General features: G+C 40.9%; 1 protein-coding gene across 1 annotated transcript in view; it reads right to left on the bottom strand.

Moving 5' to 3' along the window:
* The window catches only part of gli3 (GLI family zinc finger 3), a 154615-nt gene extending 146654 nt beyond the window's left edge, over positions 1–7961 (bottom strand). The window contains exon 1 of the mRNA XM_036125807.1: positions 7578–7961. The gene's annotated coding sequence lies outside the window, so the exon portion shown is untranslated. The remainder of the gene's footprint in view (positions 1–7577) is intronic.
* Between the last annotated feature and the right edge of the window lie 3688 nt (positions 7962–11649).

Raw genomic sequence — 11649 nt, forward strand, 5'->3', positions numbered from 1 at the left:
CCAAAGCACGTCAACCTCTCTTAATAAAAAAACAGCAGCCTGGCAGGAATAAGCCGAAGCCGTTTTAGGGCCCTGTGTACCCGTTAATATTTCTGTTTCTCTATAATGTCTTTTTTTTTTTTTTTTTTCCCACTTTTTCCAGGGCTGTCACCGCAAGGGCAGCCCTAACGTTTTCTTTTTTTTTCTTCCCCTGTAAGGTAAAGCAGCCGCGATGGCAAACTCTCATCAAAACCGTCCTGAGTCCCTCTCTTTCAAAGGAAACTCAAACTCTGGATGCCTCTTTCTCTCTTCTCTCCCCCCCACCACCACCACCCCACCCTGCATCCCTGAAAGGAACTAGGCTTTGTCTGATGAGCAAAAAAAAAAGAACCCCCCTCCACACACCTCACCCCTCCAAACTCAACCCCAAACCGCACCTCCCCTCCACGAACCCTGCAGAGTATTGTTAAAACACAGCCGCCCCCCCCTTTCCCTCCCTCTCAGCGGCCCGCGCTCTTAAAAAAGCACACTTTGCATGAGAAAAAACGATTACTGCTCGAATGCTGCACTGTCAATGGAGGGCTCTCTTAGGCTGGGGATGAAATTTGCTCCGATTGTGGAGTTGCCCTTTTGTTTTTCCAAGATGAAGGCATTATCAGAGGCCGGGTCAGTTAGCATTCATTACTGAAAGGAACACACTAAAGAGGGATGCATATAGGGTACCCCCCCCCCCCCCCCCCCACACACACACACAATTCAACGGCCCTCTCCCTTTCCAGATTACTCCAAGACAGAAATGAAAGGGCCAAGTGGGAGAAGAGGTAGCCATATGAACACACATACACCATGTTTGCAGAGCAAAGAGAATGTCTGGGGCTGCGCTTCTTTCAGGTATTAACCTTGGGATTTACATTTGCCGTTCAAACAATAGACACCTCCTTGACCTCCACCCCGAGGATGCAGGGAAGTCTCCCCACGGAAAACGGCTCCGAGCGGCATGGGAGTGCAAGTGCATGAGGTTGGCCTTGCAAGCATCGTTGCATGACAAAACGCGAAACTTAATTACTCATTTCTAGACATGGTCCAGTTACTAATATTAAGGTATAACAAGATTATAAAAGTTTGGGTCGGAAAAGCACTGAGATTTTTAACATTGTACTGATCTTACTCAGTAAATGTGACCAGAATCTGCTAATTGTTTGTTTGTCAAGACTCATCAGGCACAAGTTGATCCATTTTCCTTTTTTTTTTTTTGTCCAGCTCAAAAAGGCCTCATGGCTGAGCCCATAAAATACATCCTTTAAAGGCGGAAATTAGAAAAGTACCTCTAATACTTTATAAGGCATGGCAGGTTACCGGTATGAAGGGATAACCACGTCTTACAGAACCGCAAGGACTTTCCATCATTTGGTCTAAACGTCCCTTCATTAAGCTCCAGAATGACTGAAGCTTTGAACGTAGCACCATGTCGCCACTCGCTCACCTGTTGCTGCACACTGCTGGCCAGCAAGCTGAAAGGAGGCTCCCGCACCTGTCCCCTGGCTTAAAAGAGAAACAAATTCAGGATTTGGAAGCATCACCAACAGCTGAAAACACAAGACAGCCGCGGGGAGGAAACCAAATGAGCACCACCAATCAGTTTTATCAAGGTGACACTATGGTTAGCATCAGCTCTGCCAGGGCACACAGGCCAATAAATTAACATGCTAATATTAGTTTGTCAGAGTCCCCGAGTTACTCTATAAAGAGATTAACAGCAAGTGGGGGTAATATTACTTGAAAATTACAACAATCACTACTACATACTACATTTAATGGATGTTTTTTTTAGCTTAATTAGCCTTGATTTCTGAGGCGAAAGCCAAGAAATCGTTGTCCGATAAGAGAGCACACCATAACAAAGCTCTACCTGATCCCGCTCTTCGCAGTAGGTGCCATTACTGAGTGAAGAAACCTTAAAGATAATTGCTCTCAGATAAAAAAGCAAAGATGAAAGATTAAAACTGTATTTTCTACATGTCAAGAGATATTTGTAGTTTGTTTAGGCTGCAATCGAGTGAGAGAGAGCAAGACTTCCACCACATGTATTTTTTGCTTAAGCCAGTGTATTAAAATTAAATTAGCAATTGAAAAATGTGGGATAAAATTACTATAATAAATTATATGTTTAATTATTTATGCTGCAATGGGAATGACAGTCGCTTTTTTAAATCTTTGGCTTAATTCTCTGAGCGATACTGTGGCATTTTTTGTTCTTAGCGGGAGTATCTCATAGAAGCCCGTGCTTACTTCTTGGCATAATGCAAACACAACGTTCGGTTTTTGCGTAACGCAAAGTTTAAAGAATAATAAGATGGAATTGTGGGGGGAAGAAAAAAAAATGCATGAAGCCGGCGTCACAGATCATGAAGCAGAGGTGAGTGACAGATCATTGTTCACAGCAAGCGGCCAAGTGTATGTGTCTCACAAATCACAGCGCTGGACACAAAAAAAAGAAGAGAAAAAGAAGAGCAAAGACCCCCTCACGGATGCCACAACCGGCTCTCATCAAAGCTGACACAATACCACATCTGCAGAAACAGCCACCGACCCGGGGAAACTCTACACACTCCGAGGCCTCAAGCCTAAAGCACCTCACCTCTTGCTGCTGCACTTCACGCCGACTCAAAAGACATTTTTACAGCATCCAAAGCAAACAGAGGAGGGCTATGAGTGACGGCCACAGGCAGGCGCGACCTGTCCTGTTTGCTGAGGAAGCGTTTGGGGAAACATAAAAAAGAAGCAGTCACTATGCCTCCAGTGTTTTTCTGCAGAATTTAAAAAACAAAATCTAACATCCCTTATTTTATGTGTAGTTTTGGTCTACGTAACATTCCTATTGTTTAAAGCCATTTTTAGAGAGACGACCAGAGAGTTTTTCTCCAGCTGTTTGGAGTTTAGAGCCGGCCGGTACTCCCCCCCCCCTCCCCCACGTGTTTCTGCATAGGGACAGGATACGTTTGATATTTGGTGTTAATTGGTACTAAACAGATCAACTTAACTAAACTTTTGGAGCCTACTGCAAGTCAGCTGGTTGAAAAATTTGCTCATAAATTTTTAATTACCTTTTTTTTTTACAGCAATATTTGCTTTTTTTCCAGGATGCAAAAGACATTCCTGACAAGAAAACCAAGAGGGTGCACCCTCAATCCCTTAAGAAAGAGCTAATTTACCTGCTAATATCAGTTTTTATGTCTTGTACATAAAGAGCAGAACAACGAAACCGTTAACATTTAACACAACTACTTTTAAATTTAACAGGTGCTTATTTGTGTTATTATACCATACATACACATTATTGATAAAATTATTAAAACAGCATTAACATATTTACTATCTTACCTGCAGTAGGAATAATTTGTACTTTCTCTTTTTAAGGTTTTGCTTTGAAATTTCTGTCTCGGTGCTACGCAAGCACAGTACTTTTTACTGAAGGTCATCACACTGTGAGAATCTCACACTGGCCTGTGCCTAATTATGATCAATAAATTTCAGTTTCCCTACAAGTTTTATGTCGTTTTGCATGTCCCACTTAAACGTCACATTCAGCTGGAGGAGAACAAAAAATAAAATCCTGGTTTTGTTAGGAAGTTATAAATATGCTGATTGCTGAAAAGGGGCAAGCACAGCTTTAAATGAATGAATGGATGTAGCGGGAATGCCTTTCCCCGGCGTGCGATCGCCGGCTTGCAAAGGCAAGTGCGCTGAAATTCCCCAAAGTGAGTAATATACATATCTAAAATTGCTGTTTGCCGTGTCGAGTCTCATGCCCTCTTCATCCCTACTTTTCCCTTATCCAAAGACATCAGGCGGGTCTGAAAGGTGCCTTTAGCTGGCTCCTTGAAACGGGGAGCGAGGGTCCCGCTCAGGGACAATGATAGCTGGGGTGGAGGGAGGGAGGGGGGGTGGGAGGGAGGGAACACATAGCATATTAAATCTTGCTGCCGGAGCTGGCTCGTCCACGCAGCGAGAGCCAGGGAGTCAGATCTGAGGCATGCCCTGAAGGGATGGCTGGGCCTGGGGATTGGGGAGGCCGAGGAGGAGCTCCTCATGTGCCCGAAGACCCCTTCTTGTCTCCGTTCGTACGCAAATGCGTCCAGACATTTTGACGCTCCTCAGGTTTGCAGCCTCAGCTCAAGTTTTCACACACACACACACACACACACACACACACACACACACACACACACACACACACACACACACACACACACATTTCCAATAGTCTTTTTCTTCTTTTTGCCCCCTCAATCACTACCTCTGTCTGACTTGCCCTCTTTCTCTCCCCACTGTGTCTGTTTCATTTGATGTCAGCATATCAAAGTACCAAATCATCAAAGTGGGGGATATTTTCCGGGGGACATCAAATCGACTACAATAGCGGGGTGTGTATGCACAGAAAAGCAAGGCAGGAGTTTATCGCGCACATCAGAGAAAATCGCTGCAAACTTTCACTAATCAGACGGTTCCGGTGTTGCTTTACTCCACGCTTTAAAACAAAAAAAAATGTATAAAGATCAACCAATCAGGGTTTTCTCCTGGCCGATACCGATTTTCAGTTTTCTTTGAGTTCTGACTTGCTAAATCTAATTTTTTTTTTCTTTTTTTTAGAAAAAGGGCAAAAAGTCATAAAAGATGGAAAAATGTACGCCGTTCTTTGACGGAGGTAGTAATAGCAGCTTCAAATCCAATAGGAGAAGGAAAGAATTACAACATTGTCGCTATTTAAGCATCTAAGCATATGCCTCTAAGCTTTACCTGATTTTTAGGGAACACAAAAAAGCGCACCAAAGTGCACAATGTGGCTGGAAGTGATTATAGACTGAAAAGAATGGGAGTTCCTAGTTTTGATGCATTGGTTAGAAGGAAAAAATAAATCAGAATTATCTGATCAGAGTCAATCAAAAGAAAACTGATCTATTCCAAACGTTTTGCTGTCTTCGTTCCTTCTATCAGAAAACCAAGAAAAAACATGCAAAAGGTTTTTTTTTTTAAACTTATAAAACACGAAAGATCACACGAACTAAATCCCGCTCCGTTCTCGTTATCTTCGGGACAATCAACTTCCCCCTCGTTAGCCCTGTTTTCACAACAATATTCGCCACCTCACCGAGAGCCTCGGGTTGCAGAATTAACACGACAAGACAGCTCATTAGTGCTTCATGAATACAAACCTGATAGCAGGTACTCTTCCTGTGGTGCGTTGGGGAAAAAGACCCGAGGACGCAGGCTCTCCTCTTCAGCCGATCCTCGTATAAATAAAAAAAAAAAAAAAAAAAAAAGAGGGGCCATATCTCAAAGGCTAATTGCATGTCATCTCCGTCCATTAACATGACAGCTTCTATTCTGGCGGGCCAAGAGGTCACAGGTGGCCCGGACCGATGTCACTGACTATATATGCACAATGCTGCAGAACAGAGTGTTTAAAGATGAGGTTAAATTTTAAGTGTGTGTGTGTGTGTGTGTGCGTGGGGGGGTCTGCAGAGGAAATGGAGGAAATGTTATCTGTAAGGAAATGCATCAAATTCCTTCAGATCAGCATCCTTAAACGTCATCATATTCTATCCTACTGATGCAACATTATGTGAAAAAAAGGCCCTTTAATTATTATTAATAGTTAATGGATTAAAATAGATAAAAAGTAGTTCCAATACCAATTTTGACCTCTGCTTTAATTAATCTACGACGATAATAAGCATCTTTGAGGAAAAAAATCTGGATATTATGCAATTCAAAAAGTGTAAAGAAATTACAAAAAATTAAATAAAAAACACATGTCAGCAATTACTTAAAGAATTTTTTGGGAAATATCAAGTTCCATAATATTACAATAATAATATAGCAGAATTGTTAAAAATTGGAGAATATATATATATATATATATATATATATATATATATATATATATATATATATAAACAAATAGTGACACAAAATAATTGACCTGAAAAAAGGTTATAAATAATAGATTATGCTTAGGAATATTCAATCGGAGGCCCAACCAGTTTACTTAAGTTCTTTCCATAACTATGTAGTAATGAAATAGGTGAATTTAAAAAAAAAAAATTTTACTATTATTTTTCTGGTCAAATGCAACATAGATCTTTATAAACTAAACTCTGAGTGCTGGAGCATCCTCACACTCATTAAAAAAAAAAGAAGTTTGCCCAATATCTTATTTGTTCACGCGCCGCTCCGTCTCAAGGCGGCTGGAAGCTTCGTTAATAATTTGCCATGTGTCAAAAGGAAAAGGGGGGGGTGAAAAAATGAAAGGAGGATTTGAGCCGCACCGCATGGCCGAGCACCTCGGACCCTCATCGTTTGTATGAAACCCGAGAGCAGACAGGCAGATAAAATGTGGAACAGCTGGCGAGAGGACAGGAGGGAAAGTTTCAAACAAATATCTGAACATGTGGAGGCCTCCCAAAACAGGTTTCATGTCCAGGAACCCTAAAAAAAAAACTATATCCCATCCTTTAAATTTCTTATTTTGTTTCATGGGGTTCAAAAAAATTACAATCAGATGTATTTAGGCTGAGATTTTGGAGACGTATGGTATGTTTGCTTGGGGCCCCATATCAGTGACCCCTGTGGGGCCACAGAGAACCCCCTCCCCTGTGGTGTGCTTAAATTTCTCTGAGCCCACACGCTTACGCGAAAGTGTCCTTAAACATGTTTCTTTGTTTTAGGATGTAATGCAAATTTAGTAAATCTGAGATTTTAGAAATCACCCCATTGCAAAACAAGAGATTTTTTTAAATCCTTGTTTATGCACATTATAATCTCTAATAACTCCCCTTTTATTGAAAAAAAATATATAGAAACATTTAAGTGACAAATTTATTTCAAAAATGATGTGTGAACTTAAAATAAATGTCTGAACTTTTCATTTAAGTGGTATTTGACATTTAGTTTTTATGCCACCGGATATAATAACAGGAAAGCTGAGAATTATTAAGCAAAACTAGGAGGTCGAGCATCCTCCTACTAAACTGCTCTAATGCAGAAATCTGCAAATCAACAACAGACGCTGAAACGTGATCACACATGCGCATAAATATGCATGTCCCGGCTGCACACCACTCCTCCAGCGGCCGCCTTTCTGGAGGTAAAGCTCCAATAAAGTTGCGCGTCTGCAACAAAAAAAAAAAAGTTTCATTTCAAAGCGCTCAACAGAAATGTGCTTATTTTTTCTTTGTCTTTTTTTCTCTTTTGTTTTAGTCGGAACTCGCAAAAAAAAAAAAATAATTGAGCAAACATCTTAGTTGTTATAAATAAAGCGGCAGAAACTCCCTGGAAGTTATGAGGGCGCACATCTCTGCGTCTGGATGCACCAAGACGCCGAAACCAAAGCAGGACGCGGGATAGTGTCTGAGACTTTCATTGTTGGGTTAAAGGAAAAATAAAGCCCGTGTTCTGGCCTGCCTGAAACTCCATAGTTTTTTTGAAATATGAGACCTCTTCTGCTTCATAAAGTGTCACTGGCTCAAATTTCCCCCCCTCTCCAAAAAAAAAAAAAAATCCAACAAAGTGTGTGCGGGTTTGAGGGAGAAACTTACTTTCTTCCTGGATTACTTCTTTTCTTGTTCTTGACTTTTTCTTGAAGGAAAAAAAAAAGATTCTTCTTCTTTTTTCTTCTGAAGTTGCAGATGTTCCTCTGGAGTTGCCTTGGACTTTTCTCCCTTTTTTCTTTCTTTCTCTAACGCTGGAAAGTCCAACTCCAAAGCGGCGCAGCCAGAGTTTTTCCCCTCTTGCTTGTCTTTCTCCTCCTGCTCACAGCTTTCTCCCTCTCAACACCATGAGCCAGCCGATGGTAATCTGCCGACAGCAGACCACAGATGCGCGTCAAAAACAACAGAGAAGAGCGTGTGGAGAGTTGTTATTACACTTGGAGCATTTTTTCGAGAGGGAGAGAGAGGGCGAAGTGTGGGACTCCCAGCTGCTCCTTCCTTCGCTTGACTCCTCCCTTCGGTTTGCTGCCTCCCTCCTTTTTTCTACTTTGTGCACCCCTTGCTTGTTCTTTCGCTCATTCTTGCTTTATGGGGGTACTTTCCGTTCTTGTTCCCGTGTTTGGGTTTGAAGTAAAGGGCGGAATTGGATTTTGGTGGGGCCAAATCTAGTTAACTGGGTTCCCTGCAGGTTTCTCATCGATAAAATCTGTACTTTTTTTTTTAAGAGTCACAGATACTAGAGTTCTTGATACTTTGCTTGTAAATACAAAAAGTACAAATATCAAGGTTGACAGTGAATTTATGGTAAATTTTCATACAGTGGGGCGTGTGTCCTTCCAGCTATTCTCTTGTTCAGGCGTCACCACAGCTGGTGGCTGCAACTTACGCACTCATAAATGTGAGGACAGATATGGACAAATATTCATACAGTGGTCAGGTTTTAAATATAGAACCTGCAAAACTCCATGGATGGATGGATGGATGGATGGATGGATGGATGGATGGATGGATTAGATAAATGGATGGATTATTCATGATGGATGGATGGATGGATGGATGGATGCATTAGATAAATGATGGATTATTCATGATGGATGGATGGATGGATGGATGGATGGATTAGATAAATGGATGGATTATTCATGATGGATGGATGGATGGATGCATTAGATAAATGATGGATTATTCAGATGGATGGATGGATGGATGGAGGATGGATGGATGGATGGATGGATGGATGATGATTAGATAAATGGATGGATTATTCATGATGGATGGATGGATGGATGGATGATGGATGGCTGATTCATGGATGGATGGATGGATGGATGGCTGATTCATGGATGGATGGATGGATGGATGGCTGATTCATGGATGGATGGATGGATGGATGGATGGCTGATCATGGATGGATGGATGGATGGATGGATGGATGGATTTATGACTGATGGATGGATGGATGATGCATGGATGGATGGATGGATGGATGGATGGATGGATGGATGGATGATGATGGATGCATTAGTTAATGGATGGGTGATTCATGGATGGATGGATTTTAGATAAATGGATGAATGGATGGTTTATGACTGGATGGTTGGATGGATGATGAATGGTTCATAACTGGATGGATGGATGGATGGATGGATGGTTTATGACTGGATGGATGGATGGATGGATGGATGGATGGATGGATGGATGGATGGTTTATGACTGGATGGATGGATGGATGGATGGTTTATGACTGGATGGATGGATGGATGGATGGATGGATGGATGGTTTATGACTGGATGGTTGATAACTGGATGGATGATTCATGGATGGATGGATGATTCATGGATGAATGGAGCAACAAGCTCTCGTCTCCTAATAATTTCTTTGTTAACCAGCAGTGAAACCAGCGAACGATGAAAACAGAGTTGCTTCATTCATTTGGTCTGGCTGTGGTTTGGAAATCCAGAGTATAGCATCTCCATATAAACTCAGTGGAGTTTGGAAGGAGGGGTCAGTTTAACTGATTATGTTTCCAAACATGGAAAACCGTCATTCATTGGCTGATTAATGGTCACTTCTGCTGTGCACAAGATTTGACTCCAGCATACTGACAAGCAGCAGAAAGCAGACAGTCACATTTTAACGCCTGCGATCCTCATTGTTTCAAGTGCTTGTGGTGAAGCGAGTTTGTGCTTTTGCTGGAGTCCCATTTCCTCTACGCAGTAAAAATTATGAATATTTCTTAATAAATGGCTGCCAGTTAAGCATGTTTACAAGCACAACCAATTAAAACAGCCCTTGCCTTCCTGATTGCTGAGTTTAGGCTGAAATGCTTCACAGAAAAACAGCTAACAAACATATGGAGAAACTACACAAATAACCACCTATCCACCTTTTTTTTTTTTTTTTTTTTTTTGCAACTGTATCCTTTTAAAACATGTCATCCCCAGTGTTATGTATTAAAATTAACAATTAAAAATTCTGCCAATGAACCTCAAACATTCAAGGATCGGCGATGCTTAAAATACGTTTTTGTTGCTGAGGTGGCTGATGGATTACAGGCCTAACTGGAAATGAGCCCCAAATCGGTTTCTGCTCAAGGATCCACAAAGTCTTGCTCCGGCCCTGATGGAGATCACTTTGAGCAACGAGGATTCAAACCTGTACTTGAATGTCATCCTTCTGTCTACCAAGTTGGACACACACACACATTTCATTGTTGTGGTAGCTATTCTAACATCGAATTGAGAAAATTTAGTTCAGCATGCTGGAGCTCTTCCTCTATTGGATAATTTTATTGAATGAAATTAGACGTCAGATTTATTGCAAAAGATGACAATATATCCCATACAGAAAAAAAGGTTTGTTTGTAAGATTTCCATCTTAGTCAATAAAACTGTTATTTGTGATAAAATTTGCCACCTTGGTTATTTTTATACCTTTTTTGTGGTTAATTTCACATATTATGATATTATTTATCATGTTGTTTGTGTCTGCTTTAAGATAAATAGATCAGGTGGTGTTATATTTTCAGCTTAATCAACTCTGACCTGTGAAAGCTGAGATTAGAAACTCAAAAATAGGATATTTTTCTGACCAGTGAACATATCATTTAACAGGGTGCTCTAGTAACAAGGGAGTTTGGTGTGTTTACAGATAGGATGCATCTTTAAAAAGAGCAGGACCCTGTGCATTCTTTTCAAAGTCTAGTTTATTATTTACATTTGTAGATGGCCAACCTGGAGCAACTAATTTTTCAAGACATGATCACCGGGAGGAATAACCGAGCAAGACAGGATTGTTTGAACAAATGTTGAGTTGCATTTACAGGTGGTGATGTGGATTTGTTTTTTTGTTGACTTGTAGGAGTTATACCACTTTTCAGGCTAGCGTTACACTTTGCTTTAACGTTTTTGTCACCAGAAAGCTCGGACTAGTCATTTCGTCTACTTTCATTTTAGCTGAAGCTGACCCGGCGTCCCCATTAGACCGCTGCTCCCTCCCCTTGTGCCTGTTCTCCGTCTCAGTCCTAATAGATTTCATTCGTTCAGGATTGTCACAACTCTGGTGTGTACACTGCCGCTAAGTGAAGAGGCCTAAAAGTTAGCTATTATTGGTATGAGCTGTTTGAAGATGAAGTCAAACGAAGCACAGATGTATAAGAAGAAATTTAAAAGAAGCTTTGTTTTCTACATGTCGAGACATGTCTGTGGTTAATTTAGGCTGAGAGAGTGGAGAACGAGACATTGAAGAGATAACAGGAATCCAGAGCATATTGCAGCTGACTTTCTAATTCTCTCTGTCATGGCAGATTTGGAAATGTTCTCAGCTTTTTAGGAAATCTCAGCATTGAGTCCCAGTATTAGATGTAGTATTAAATGTCCGGGCCAGAAATAACTTTGTGCTCATTACATCCTCAGTCAAAAAACAAACACATTTCTCTGTTCTTGTGCAGTATGAATCAACCTCTAAGGTAAGGATCAACACTTTCCAGGGATAACAGACAAAAACTGGTGTTTTAGTTATATTAGCCTCACTTATACAGGATGCTAATGACAACATATTGTGGTGCTATTGTGATAACGATAAAAATTAGGATAAAAGATTATTACAGCTTCTTGCAGCTTTTTAGGTAACTGTGTGGCTGTGACTGCATCTCAGTTAGCCAAATAAACACAAATACTC

This window comes from Fundulus heteroclitus, chromosome 21 (genome assembly GCF_011125445.2).
Source record: "Fundulus heteroclitus isolate FHET01 chromosome 21, MU-UCD_Fhet_4.1, whole genome shotgun sequence".
NCBI classification, from domain to species: Eukaryota; Metazoa; Chordata; class Actinopteri; order Cyprinodontiformes; family Fundulidae; genus Fundulus; species Fundulus heteroclitus.